Source organism: Lepidochelys kempii, chromosome 1, assembly GCF_965140285.1.
Source record: "Lepidochelys kempii isolate rLepKem1 chromosome 1, rLepKem1.hap1, whole genome shotgun sequence".
Lineage (NCBI taxonomy): Eukaryota > Metazoa > Chordata > Testudines > Cheloniidae > Lepidochelys > Lepidochelys kempii.
In genome coordinates, this window is record NC_136380.1 from 177223416 (window position 1) to 177235828 (window position 12413).

Below are 12413 nucleotides of genomic sequence, written 5' to 3' on the forward strand. Positions count from 1 at the left end.
TTTTGAGGAACATCCAGGGACATTTCTTGTGCCAAGTAGGGTTCACAGTTCAGTGAAAATTCCATCTTCTCCAGAGCATTAACTAGGGGAGGCAATGTGGTTTAGTAACTAGAAGAGCGAACAAAGGTGGTCCAGGGTTCAACTGCAGATAATTGTGCATAGAATTAGATGAACATCACTTATTGAAACCATGTTTAGTATTCTCCTCTAGCGGCTGGTCCACCCGCAAATAAGTTTACTACTGTCACTAACAGAGTTGCTCCTTTAATTCACCTGGTAAAGATCTATGATATAGGGCTGCATGTCCTAGATTCAAACCCTGCTGATCATCTGTACAAACTAGGGCAGGCATGTATATTTATTACTGTATGTCAAACAGCAAGATAGACTGGGATAGTAGAGCCCCTGTTCATGCCGTAAGCATGTTTTCTGACAGTGGGGAAATTATTCAGATTCAGACTGCTCAGTAATGGGCAAAGCTACCATAACAATTGTGTATTTGCAGTCTTCAGTGTAAAAGAATGTGTTGGCAAATAAAAATAAGCTAGTTGTATTTGCTTTTTATATTAGGAGGAAACCTTCTGTTCCCTCACTTAAACTGCAGCAGTTCCTGTCGGGGTTCTGATTAGAGAGAGGACTCTCAGAAGAAACAATCCAATAGGACACAAATTAGATCAAATATCCATAACAGAGATTCTTAGACTCTAACAGATTAGAGATCATTAGAAAGGATTATTAGATCATCTAGTCTGACCTCCTGTATCTCACAGGCCATTAAATTTCACCCAATTACCCTCTGTATTGAGCCTAATAACTTTTTGGGCTAAAACATCTCTTCCAGAAAGGCATCCAGTCCTGATCTGAGGATATCAAAAGATGGAGAATCTATCACTTCCCTTGGTTGCCTGTTTCAGTGGTTAATCACCCCCACTGTTAAAAATTTGTCCCCTATTTCTCATTTGAATTTGTCTGGTTTCAGCTTCCAGCCACTGGTTCTTGTTATGCATTTCTCCACTATATTAAAGACCCCTTTAATACCTGGTATTTTTATTTCTGAAGGCATGAATCCCGCTCAGTCTTCTTTTTGACAAGCTAAACAGATTGAGCTCTTTAAGTCTTGCACTGGAAGACTTTTCCCTATACTCCAGCAATTTTGTGGCTCTTTTTGGCATTCTCTCCAATTTTTCAACATCCCTTTTAAAATGTGGGCACCAGCACTGTAAGCAGTATTCCAGCACTAGTCTCACCAGTGCTCTACATACAGAGGTAAAAGAACCTCCATATTCCTACTCACCACTCCTCTGTTTATATGTCCAAAGACAGCATTAGCCCTTCCTGACACAGCATTGCACTGGACCCATATGTTGAACTACTTTTCAACAATGACTGCTAACATCTTTTCAGAGTCACTGCTTTCCAGGATATAGTTCCCCCATTCTGTAGGTGTGGCCTTATTCCTCTATCCTAAGGAATGGACTAATTGCTTAAAGTTATCACAGCTTTTATGCATTATATATCCGGGTGTATATCAAAAGAAATACCAATGTAGTGACTAGTTCTTCTGAGTCTCGCATTGGTGAGTTATTATTATATAACATAAGCTTGTTCTTGCTAAGTGGTATGGATGATGTAATTTGCATCATTATGGTAAAGTACAGCTTCTGTGCATTTGACTTTCTAAATCTTCTTAGAGAACTCCAGAATAGGCTGTTCGTCATATGTTTATTTAAACTGGTCCTTATGTAGGTTCTATAGAAGAATAGCTATTATAGTCATGTAGATTAATTTGCCTTGTATGGGATATGTAACACATTGCACGTTAGGGCCTAATCCTGCAAACCCTTGTGAGTATGGGTTTTGCAGGACAGTGCGCTTATTTTGCATTGTGTCTTCATACAAACTATAGCCAAAAATGCTCTTGAGAAGAAAATATCGCCTTCTGATCTTTCCATCTTCTGCTCTAAATCCCAAACTGCAGTTTGACAGCTGCAAGTAGTTAATATAGGAATCCATTATATGATTTTTACATGTACATAATAACACAATATTATTTAATTAGTTTTCTTATTTCTACAAATTTGCCTGAGAATAATACCTATATACCTTCCTTTTTCCTTTTCAAATTACAAAAGTCTGAGTTATTATGAAAACTGTATTCATTCTTTGTATTTTGCATAGGCATTTGACCTTGAATTCATGTATAATCCAAGCAATGTATTTAGGGATTGCTGCCAAGGTCTGGGTTTATTCCCTACAATTACAATTTTCTTTGCTGATATTAACTGTAGAGCCATCTATATCGATAGTCATTGAGGCTTTTCTTCACAAGGACTAAAATTCATCCTTCATGTAACTCTTTTTAAGCCAATGGATGTAGTTGCCCCATTAACTTTAGCCTGAGATAAAGTCAAGGGCAAAAGGATATTTTTATGCAAAGTAGCATCAGTGGAGATACACTACTAATCACTGAGGATTAGAAGGAGGATATCCTTGTTCTCATAGCATCTTCATGCAGTTTTCTCTCTCAGTTTTTAACAGAAGAGTATAAGGATTTTTTCCCTCCCATTCTCAGAGGAAATTGCAGTTTTATCTGTTATTGTGAAGTGATGTTATTGGAAATGCAAAAATATTTCCTGAATCTTACTATTTTTGAAAAGCAATTCTAGTTGAAAAGCAATTTTACATACTGCCCACAGGTAGAATGGTAGACTGTATGTTAACTTGTAAATGTTGCTGCTCCAGCTTGAAATACTATATTAATCTTTTGTGAATGACCTATATGTTTAAAAGGACAAGAAGACCAAAATTCCTGTATTTTTATGGTTAACTCCTGCTCATCTTACTCATATGAGTAGATTCCCTAGACATCAGTGAGACCACTTGTACATGTAGGGGAGCAGAGTTTCTTCTGGATGTCTTATATTTGTCTGCTCTTAAATTTCTTTGTACACTAAAATATTGTAATGCTGTTTGCCATAAAGTTTTCTCTGCTTAATTACACTCATCTGAGTTTTACTATCACTCTGAAACTACAAAGAATTTCCCCAATAAAATGTTTAATTGCCAATATTTTTATTGATCTTATCCCTGAAACTTAGAGATGCCTGTGAAAGGCTATGTGTTTATTCCATTTTTTCTTAAGACATTTTTTGTTCTTAACAGTAAATATATTGTACTGCACATACATATAAGAGTGTGTTGTCCTTTCATTCATAAAGAATTGCTGTTCATCATTATATTTAATTATAATGTTCTGAACTGAAATACATAGCCATTGGGAATATGAGTATTGATTAAAAACTAGGTTATGCTTCTGTTTAGTCTGTGGAAAGCTTCCCCCCACCCTCAATTACTGTGTGTAGGAGAGGTCAATCTAATTGCATTGCCAAACTAGGTTAAGAGAGAGTATTTATATTACTGAATTGCATGGTCGTCGTATCTTATTCAGAGGCAAAGAGAACTGAGGGTTTTTTCTCTCTAAATAGAGTACTTTAAGAGACTGTTCCTGGCATATAAGGTATCTTCATATTGTTTTCAAATTTAAATTGATCTTTGTAAAACACTTTTAAACAGTAGGCCATTTAAAGTAACAAGCAGATTGCTTACCTTCTATTTTAGGACCTATATTACTTGCACACCCCAAACTTGCCTTTAAGTAACATTGAAAGTCATTGGGGCTTAGATCCTCCAATTTCCATTGATTTCAGTGGAAGTTAGGCACCTAAATACTTTTGAGGATCTGGCCCTGAAAGTTTCAAGTGCACAAGGAATGAAGAAGGGGGCAAATAATGTGGATTTAATGGAAGGAGATATGTTACTGGTTGACATAGTTAAGGTGGTGCAGCAACCTATATAATTGCATCTGACAGCACTGTGACACCATTCTGAGTACCTCCTATGAGGAATGAGTGGTCTCAATTGCCATTGAGCTCAGTGGGCAATGGGAGCAATTTGTACATTGCGTGGATGGGCCCTACACAATGTCTGGTTTTGTTTTGTGTTACATTCTATGTGAGGGTCATTGCAGAGAGAAAATTAATTATAAAAATATGATTACACTAGTCTAAGAATAAAAAATATATTCAGGGTTGGATTTTCCAAAGCTCTCAGTGCTGGCCTTATTCCAGTCCGCACTGAAGTTAACGGTAAAACTCCTGTTGACTTTTATGGGAGCAGAGTTAGGCCTGCACTGAGTGCTTTTGAAAATCCTTCCATATTCATATTTGCAATTTATCTAATTTTAGATATACATTTCTGCATAACTGACGTGTCCATGGCTTTTATGTCAAAATGTAAAATGTATTTGCCTAATGAAAAGCATTACTATGTCTCAGAAGTGCCCCTATATACGCACACTGATGGGAACACTTGGCCTTTGACTTTTGGCTCAGAACATATCTGGGACAGGTGGGTATCTAGAATATCCACATGCAGGGCCACACAGAGGTTTGTGGGAGCCTTGGGGAAAATCTGAAGCTCAGCCCTTCCCCCCCTTCCTAAAAAACCAAGGGTGCAAAAATGTTGAGGGAAGGTTTGAGGGATGCTGCAATCTCACATGCCAGGTTGCAATGTCACACACTCAATTTGGCTCAGATGCTAGTCATGAGGTCACAATGTCGCTTGGTTTGAGGGCCCTCTCAAATAAGGAGCTTGGGGAAAACTTCCCTCCACCCTGGGTGGCCCTGTCCACATGCCATAATATCTTCTGGGAAATATACATTACAATAAAGACATGAAATAAAATAGCTATTTTGTTTACAAGTGCTCAGCTAGTGCTGGTTCTATGGTAGCCACTTGAAGGAAGGGACAAAATAAAATTGTGAAAAATGTGTCCTTCTCCTCTTTGAAAAATTCAGAAATTTGAACATTTCCAACCATCTCTTATAGTATGCCTAAACACTAAACTAAATTACGCGTTAGAATATTTGTAATAATAATAATTGTCAAGAAATGCTGACTATTACATTACAACAGCAAGGTATTAACTTCATTTACAATATATATTTATGGAATGAGTAGACTGAGGGACCTGCTTATGTAGAAGATAACAGCAAAACTCCCATATACCTAGGACTAGATTGTGCCAGTAGAAAGGTGACACATCCCCTTTAAATGCAGTAGGACCCAAGACCACCCAACCCCTGTTCCAAGTCACGGCCCCTTTAAGAACAGGTGTTCATGGGATCAGCAGGCCAACCTAGGAATGGGGTCCAGGTGCCTCAGTCAGGTGACTATAATGGTAAAAGACTGCACTGAGCTCAGTCACTGGAGTCTTTCTGGGTTTAGAGCAGAAGGCTAAAGAATCCTGCCAGAAATGAAGCATAGCCCCAGACAAGAAGGCTCTAGTTACCCTATTTGGGGGTGGGAATAAGGAATTGGAGCCCAAGACTGAGGGTTAGGGAGAGACTTCAGAGAGGGAAATGCAAGTAAAGAGAGAGTCCAGAAAGAGGAGCCCTTGGAATCAGTACTCTATAGCAGAGCACAAGGACAGCCAGGAAGGCTGATGGTTTAGGAAACCATGGGAAGGAGGAACGGGGGTGGGGGCAGACAACCTGGCTACTCTAGGAATCCCAGGGCTTGGTAGCCCATAGAAGCGGGTGGATGTGGGTTCCCTCTCTGTTGCCAGTTAGTGAGATGAGGCAGTGACCCTGCATATAAAGGGATGTCAGGATTGATTATAATCTGGGAGGGCTGACAATTGAGTTTGGGAAGGAAGAGCTGTGATTGAGGCAGAAAAATGAGAGAAGAAATACAGACCTGCTTGAAGGAAGGGCTGTGCCTGGGGTGGAAAGTTGTTGTTTATATTTGGATGTTAATAGCCTTAAAGGAGTGGATTTTTTGTGACTCAGCAGTGGGAGGAAGCCACCTGCATATAGGAGCTGTGCTAGAGGCTGGGAGAGTTACTACATCCATTGGTGATCTTCCAGAAAACACCATCCTGGCCACTATGGATGTAGAAGCCCTCTACACCAACATAACACACAAAGATAGACTACAAGCCACCAGGAACAGTATCCCCGATAATGGCACTGCTATGAGTACCCACATGGCCCCACAGTATGCCAACATTTTTATGGCTGACTTAGAACAACGCTTCCTCAGCTCTCGTCCCCTAATGTCCCTACTCTACTTGCGCTACATTGATGACACCTTCATCATCTGGAACCCCTCAGACAGAGACAAACACCTACAAGTTCTCTATCAAGCATTCTTACAACTACAATACCCACCTGCTGAATTGAAGAAACAGATTGACAGAGCCAGAAGAGTACTCAGAAGTTACCTACTACAGGACAGGCCCAACAAAGAAAGTAACAGAACACCATTAGCCGTCGCTTCAGTCCCCAACTAAAACCTCTCCAGCACATCATCAAGGATCTACAACCTATCCTGAAGGATGACCCATCACTCTCACAGATCTTGGGAGACAGGCCAGTCCTTGCCTACAGACAGCCCCCCAACCTGAAGCAAATACTCACCAGCAACCACACACCACACAACAGAACCAATAACCCAGGAACTTATTCTTGCAACAAAGCCCGTTGCCAACTGTGCCCACATATCTATTCAGGGGACACCATCACAGGGCCTAATAACATCAGCCACACTATCAGAGGCTCGTTCACCTGCACATCTACCAATGTGATATATGCCATCATGTGCCAGCAATGCCCCTCTGCCATGTAGATTGGCCAAACCGGACAGTCTCTACGTAAAAGAATAAATGGACACAAATCAGATCTCAAGAATTATAACATTCAAAAACCAGCCGGAGAACACTTCAATCTCTCTGTTCACTCGATTACAGACCTAAAAGTCGCAATTCTTCAACAAAAAAACTTCAGAAACAAACTCCAGCGAGAGAATGCTGAATTGGAATTAATTTGCAAACTGGACACCATTCAATTAGGCTTGAATATAGACTGGGAGTGGATGTGTCATTACACAAAGTAAAACTATTTCCCCATGCTTATTTTTTCCCACTACTGTTACTCACATCTTTTTGTCAACTGTTGGAAATGGGCCATCCTGATTATCACTACAAAAGGTTTTTTTCTCCTGCTGATAATAGCTCACCTTAACTGATCAGTCTCATTATAGTGGGTATGGCAACACCCATTTTTTCATGTTCTCTGTGTATATATATATATATCTTCCTACTGTATTTTCCACTGCATGCATCTGATGAAGTGGGCTTTAGCCCATGAAAGCTTATGCTCAAATAAATTTGTTAGTCTCTAAGGTGCCACAAGTACTCCTTGTTTATATTCATACTGAGGATAAAAAACTATATATATTTTCTGTTAACAAATTTGCCATTAATATTGTATTGCTCTGAAGTATTTCCAGAGTTTGTATCATCCAAAGGGGAATCTAGAAAATTTTCTCTGATGCCATGTGATAGGGTGTTTGCCTCACACTAGCCTAGAAGGGGCTAATGAGGCTGAGAAGGAGCCAGTTAACTGGATAGGCAACAGCTGAGGGGAAATAAATGGCCTAAGTAGTTCTCTGAATGATGATGGAGCCCGGCTGAGAAGTATAAAGCTGGGAAACTGGCAGCAGGAGGGGCTGCAGTGAGGGAGCCTGCAGACCCTCTTTACAGGGAGAGGGAAGGAAGGAAACCTAGGGGAAGAGAGTATAGGAAAAAGCTCAGGGAAAGGGCAGCAAGGTTTAAGATGGTGCAGACCTTGACTTCTGATTCAATATTCCCTGAGCTTGAATCCAGAGTTGAGGGCCTGGGGTCTCCTACCAGCCACTGGTGAAGTGGCACCATCTGGGAAGTGAATGGGAAGACTGCTTGAGGCAGTTTGTGTGGAAAGACTTTGATACACGGGAAGGTGGGGACTATGGTGACATGGTTAGAGGGCCAAGCCACAAAGAGAGTGCCCCTTGAGTCGTAGACAGGTAAGAGAGAGAGGCAATGGCTGCAGAGCAACTAGTGATAGAAAGGGGAGTTGGACCTAGAAAGAGTTAATCCCCAGAGCAAACAGGAGGAGGCACCATAGCGATGAGTGGTAGCCTGTGATATGCCAATAAAATAACTACTTAATTCTCTACAGAGTTCTTGATTTTTTGCAAAAGTGTGGGTAGGATTTTCAAAACTGCTTAAGTGAGTTAGGCTTCTCTGAAAATTTTATCCTCTGAAAATTTTAACCACAAGGACTAGCTTTCCTGTGTTAGTTTTAGACTGTGGGTTATAAGCAGAAGTCCCAATCATGCAAGTCAGTGAGGCTCTATGTGGATCCTGGGGTCTGCCCCATGGAACTTGTGGCTCGTTTGGGCCTAGTTTGGGTCCATCTTTGGTTTCAGGCATTAAGGCTGCAATTCAACAAGGTACTTAACCACCATGCTTAAAGATTATGCATCTTGCTGAATTGGAGTACAGTAGCTGGTACCCTTTGCCAGTTGTGATTCTTTTTCTAAGCACTTCAATATATCCCTCATCTCAATGTTACACAGTCTAAGTGTCCTGTTGTTCTGAAAATGCCTTATTAGTGATCCTGAAAATAATTGCATATTGGTAACTATTTTTCATGGTTATTTCTACATCCTTCTTTACTTCCAACTGAGAACCTCTGTAGTTGCTATGTTACATACTCGACTTTACTGGTATCCTGCAATGTTCTACAACACTCGTTTTTTACCTTGTGTGAAAATATATCTTAACTAAAGAAATAACATTTCTGTTCCTTTTTTAGTGATGTAAAGCAGAGCTGATAAAAAGATAGTACTGCACAAAGTTCCTTGGTTTATCTAGACTCCATCTCTTCTGGATCAAGTTTCCTTTCAGGTCTCTTACGCAGTTCATTGGTGCACAATGGAAAATTATGTTGCCATATAGCCTTATTTTCTCCTCTTAAATTTATTACCCTTACTAGGAATCAAATGTGCATTAGCTGTTATACATTTTTGCTATCAGTATCTGATTCATGTGTTTCCAGAGGTTTCCAAGTCTTTTGTTATTCAGTCTGGCTTGTGGTAATAATAATAGCCATTTTCTTTAAGAAACGATTATCTGGTGAATAGCCAACACAGTCATTACTGCACAGAACTATGAAGAAACATATTTGTTTCTGTTGAAGGCATTTTTGATACATTAAATAATCACTACCAAGTCCCAGATGCTTCTACTCAATATGATGGCCACAAAATACTTGCATCCATTATTCTGAAAAATCCTGGCACTGTAGTTTATCCTCAATATATCTGGTCAAACTCACTTGGTATTTGAATCTGTGGAGGTAGCTGTGCTGCACTTATCTTGTATTGCATTGTCCCTCAAACAGGAGCCAGGCATCAAGATGAATTTTTTCAGTCTTCATAAAGCAAGCTGAGGCAATCTCTGGGGAAACCAAACTACATCTCTCAAAGACACTTCTGAAGTATCATAGATATTAGTCTTTCAGCACTTGTATTGAAATACTCTTGTGTTATTGCTTCACTTGGGACAGATTTTCTTTCTTGGCTGAGCTTCTTCACTGCAGTACCACAAGAGCCCATCTGAAAGTTCTTTTATTTCTGGTGAAAGCTGACTTGTTCCTACTTACTATTTGCTATTGCCACAAACCCAGAGGCTGCTTATTTTAGTTTTTATTTTAGTCCTGGGGTGTGGAATAAGCCACCATAGCCATTTCTTCCCTGCTGTGCTTGGTTTTCTAATTTAGCTAATTAAAGTTTCTTGATTTAATTTACCATATGCAAGTTGTCATGTCCCAGGCTTTATCCTAATATCTGTTGATTCTGCTTTAGGTAAAGCATTCATAAAACTCTCAGGAGTCACGCATCTGGAGATCTGATATGTTCACAATGAACTTGGGTCCCTTTAAAAAAAACCCAGAGCATTGTGGTTAAAAGTAAGGGGGGAATTCAGGATGTTACTGTATATATGTTTGTTCACCAAGCTCTGAGTAAACAGCTTATTGTTTAAGATCCTGCCCCCAAACTAATTTCTGACACAACAGAGTTACATAAGGGCATATGGGTTGGTGCACCAAATACTTGTCCTTAACAAATTCTGGTGGAGCCTCCTCATGCCATCTTGTGTGCAATTCATAAACTGCATCCTGGGTTGTTCACTTTCAAGTCCAACTTCAAAACTGCCCGATTATTGCAGCTACTAATCCTTGCTAATTCTTCCTGCTTTTTCACTGCTAATTATTTGAACAAAGTACAAGTCCTTTCAAGCTAACAGTGAAGAGATGATGCTCTTCTTCCCCCACCTCTCCATTAAATTTCCTTTCTCATTTGTTGAGTTATTTCCAACTAGTCTTCCTAACACCATCTTCCCCTAGATGGTTTCCCTTCAAAACTGGCTTGTTTCTGAATAGGTTAATTAACCAAATAAGATCAGCAGGTGATTCCCCCTCTCCCACCCAGAGTGTGCTGAGGCTGGAAGTGTGGGGCACCACAAGCACTCCTTGTTCTTTTTACTGATACAGACTAACACAGCTACCACTCTGAATGCTAAAGAAAGTCTGTCAGTCTTTGGCTGTGTCAGAACTCTTATCAGCTACTGACAAAGGCAATGCTGAAGCTTTTTGTCAGATCTGTTCTTCAGAATCTCCATCAGTTCCTCTAGCCTCTTCTGAGCTACCCAGATTTGGCAGTGTTCCTTTTAATATTTCATGTCCCTGGACTTGTCTGGTCTTGAATCTTGTCCATTTCTTGGCAAGTTTCATTTTAAATATCTTGTAGCTGTTTTTCATGCTGCTGTTCCCTGTTTCAGGCCTTTGGGGTGAAAATAATATCAAAACAATATTTCCTCTCAAGCGGTGGGCTGGTTTTGATTTGTCGCTATTTCAACCTTCATCTAGTGCCTGAGATATTTTCACTGCATATTGTAGGTTGCATCATAAATGTACATGGTGCTTAAGGGAGGGCTAGTCCTGCAGCTGGTGTAAATCTGGATAGAACCATTGACAATCGTCTGGCTCAAGTTCTTTGCCCAGAAAAGCATTTGAATTTGGGGTATAAGTGGATATGCTTTTATACTGTCTATTATCACTGCTGCTGCTTGTCAAATGGGGATTGAGAGAATATTGTGAGAGGGGAACAGTTGGAGAATACCCTCCTCTGCCGCTAATCAGCCCCCGGCTCCTCTGGTTCATCTGCTGTCTACACTGATAGACAAAGGGTTTAAATAAGGCTGACTCTTTGTAATATTTCCACCTTTGTCTCTGAAATCCTTTTTTCTCGAGTAGGTGGCATGACCTAACATCCTTCCTTAAGTCTATCGAGCTGTCAGCTCACCAGCTTTAACTAGGCTTTGTTAGTCTTCCCTTCACTGCAGCTTGATTGTGAAATGTTTCTTATGCTCAGTAGCCAGGTTGTCTGACAATGGTTGTAGTTTAGGCAGTGTGGCTTGTATGCATTTCATTCAATTTGGGAGGAAAAAATGGAGAACAGTCAGGGTTCTACTCTATACAAATATTATGTTCTATTTACTGTAATAAAAATGATTGAATTATCATAACAAGCTCAGATATTTACCCTTTGCCAAGAATCCAGTTTTTGCTTAAGAAATCTGTCATGAATTGCCTTGCCTCGTCATTGAAGATTACCATTATAAGTATACTTGGCCCTGCCTCTGCACAGGGGGCTGGACTAGATGTCCTGTCCAGGTCCCTTCCAGCCAAACACTTCTGATTCTCTAAACTTCTGTCTATGCTTCCTTTTTAATCAATCAGCCTCATGCCTCTTTTCCCTTCTACAACTGAAGAGTGCTTGATTCGGAGGAGGAGAAAGAAGAGGACTAGGAAGGACCTGTTCAGCAAGCTCCTACAAGCCAGTGCTGTACTGGACCATGAACAAAGGGCTTGGAGGACGAATATGACTGACAGGCTCAGCATGACAAGTAGAGGGAAGTGCACCAGGCTAGAATGAGTCTTCTCAAGCAGCAAACCTAAATGCTGCAGACCCTGGTTGACCAACAGGCTCAAAAATCCTTGACTTTCCCACCCTTTGTAGTCCTTGAAAAACTACATGGTTACTGCTTCCTACAGCCCTCAACATACCATGTGGGATAACAGGCTGCATCCCTACCCTTACTACTCAATGACGGGACAGTAAGAAAAAACACAGCTTTACAGTCACTGACCTGAGAACTACAGTTAGTGACTATGTAGCCACAGCAAACGACATCTGTGCACTGAAATGGACAAATGTTTGCTGCCTTTCCAATTCTGAAGTTCTACTCGGTTAATTTAGGTGAAAAATTTGTATTAGAGTGTCTGGTTTTTTAATGTTGTTTCTGCACTGTCTCCCCCAGCCAATACAATTCTAGTGTTGGAGAATAAACTTATCTTTATTCATTCACGGAACATATTACAGAAAGGATAACAATACTCAAAGCAAACTGTATTTATAATTGTAAAGCAAGCATCACATAATTCATAGCTTTCAAAAAAACATCC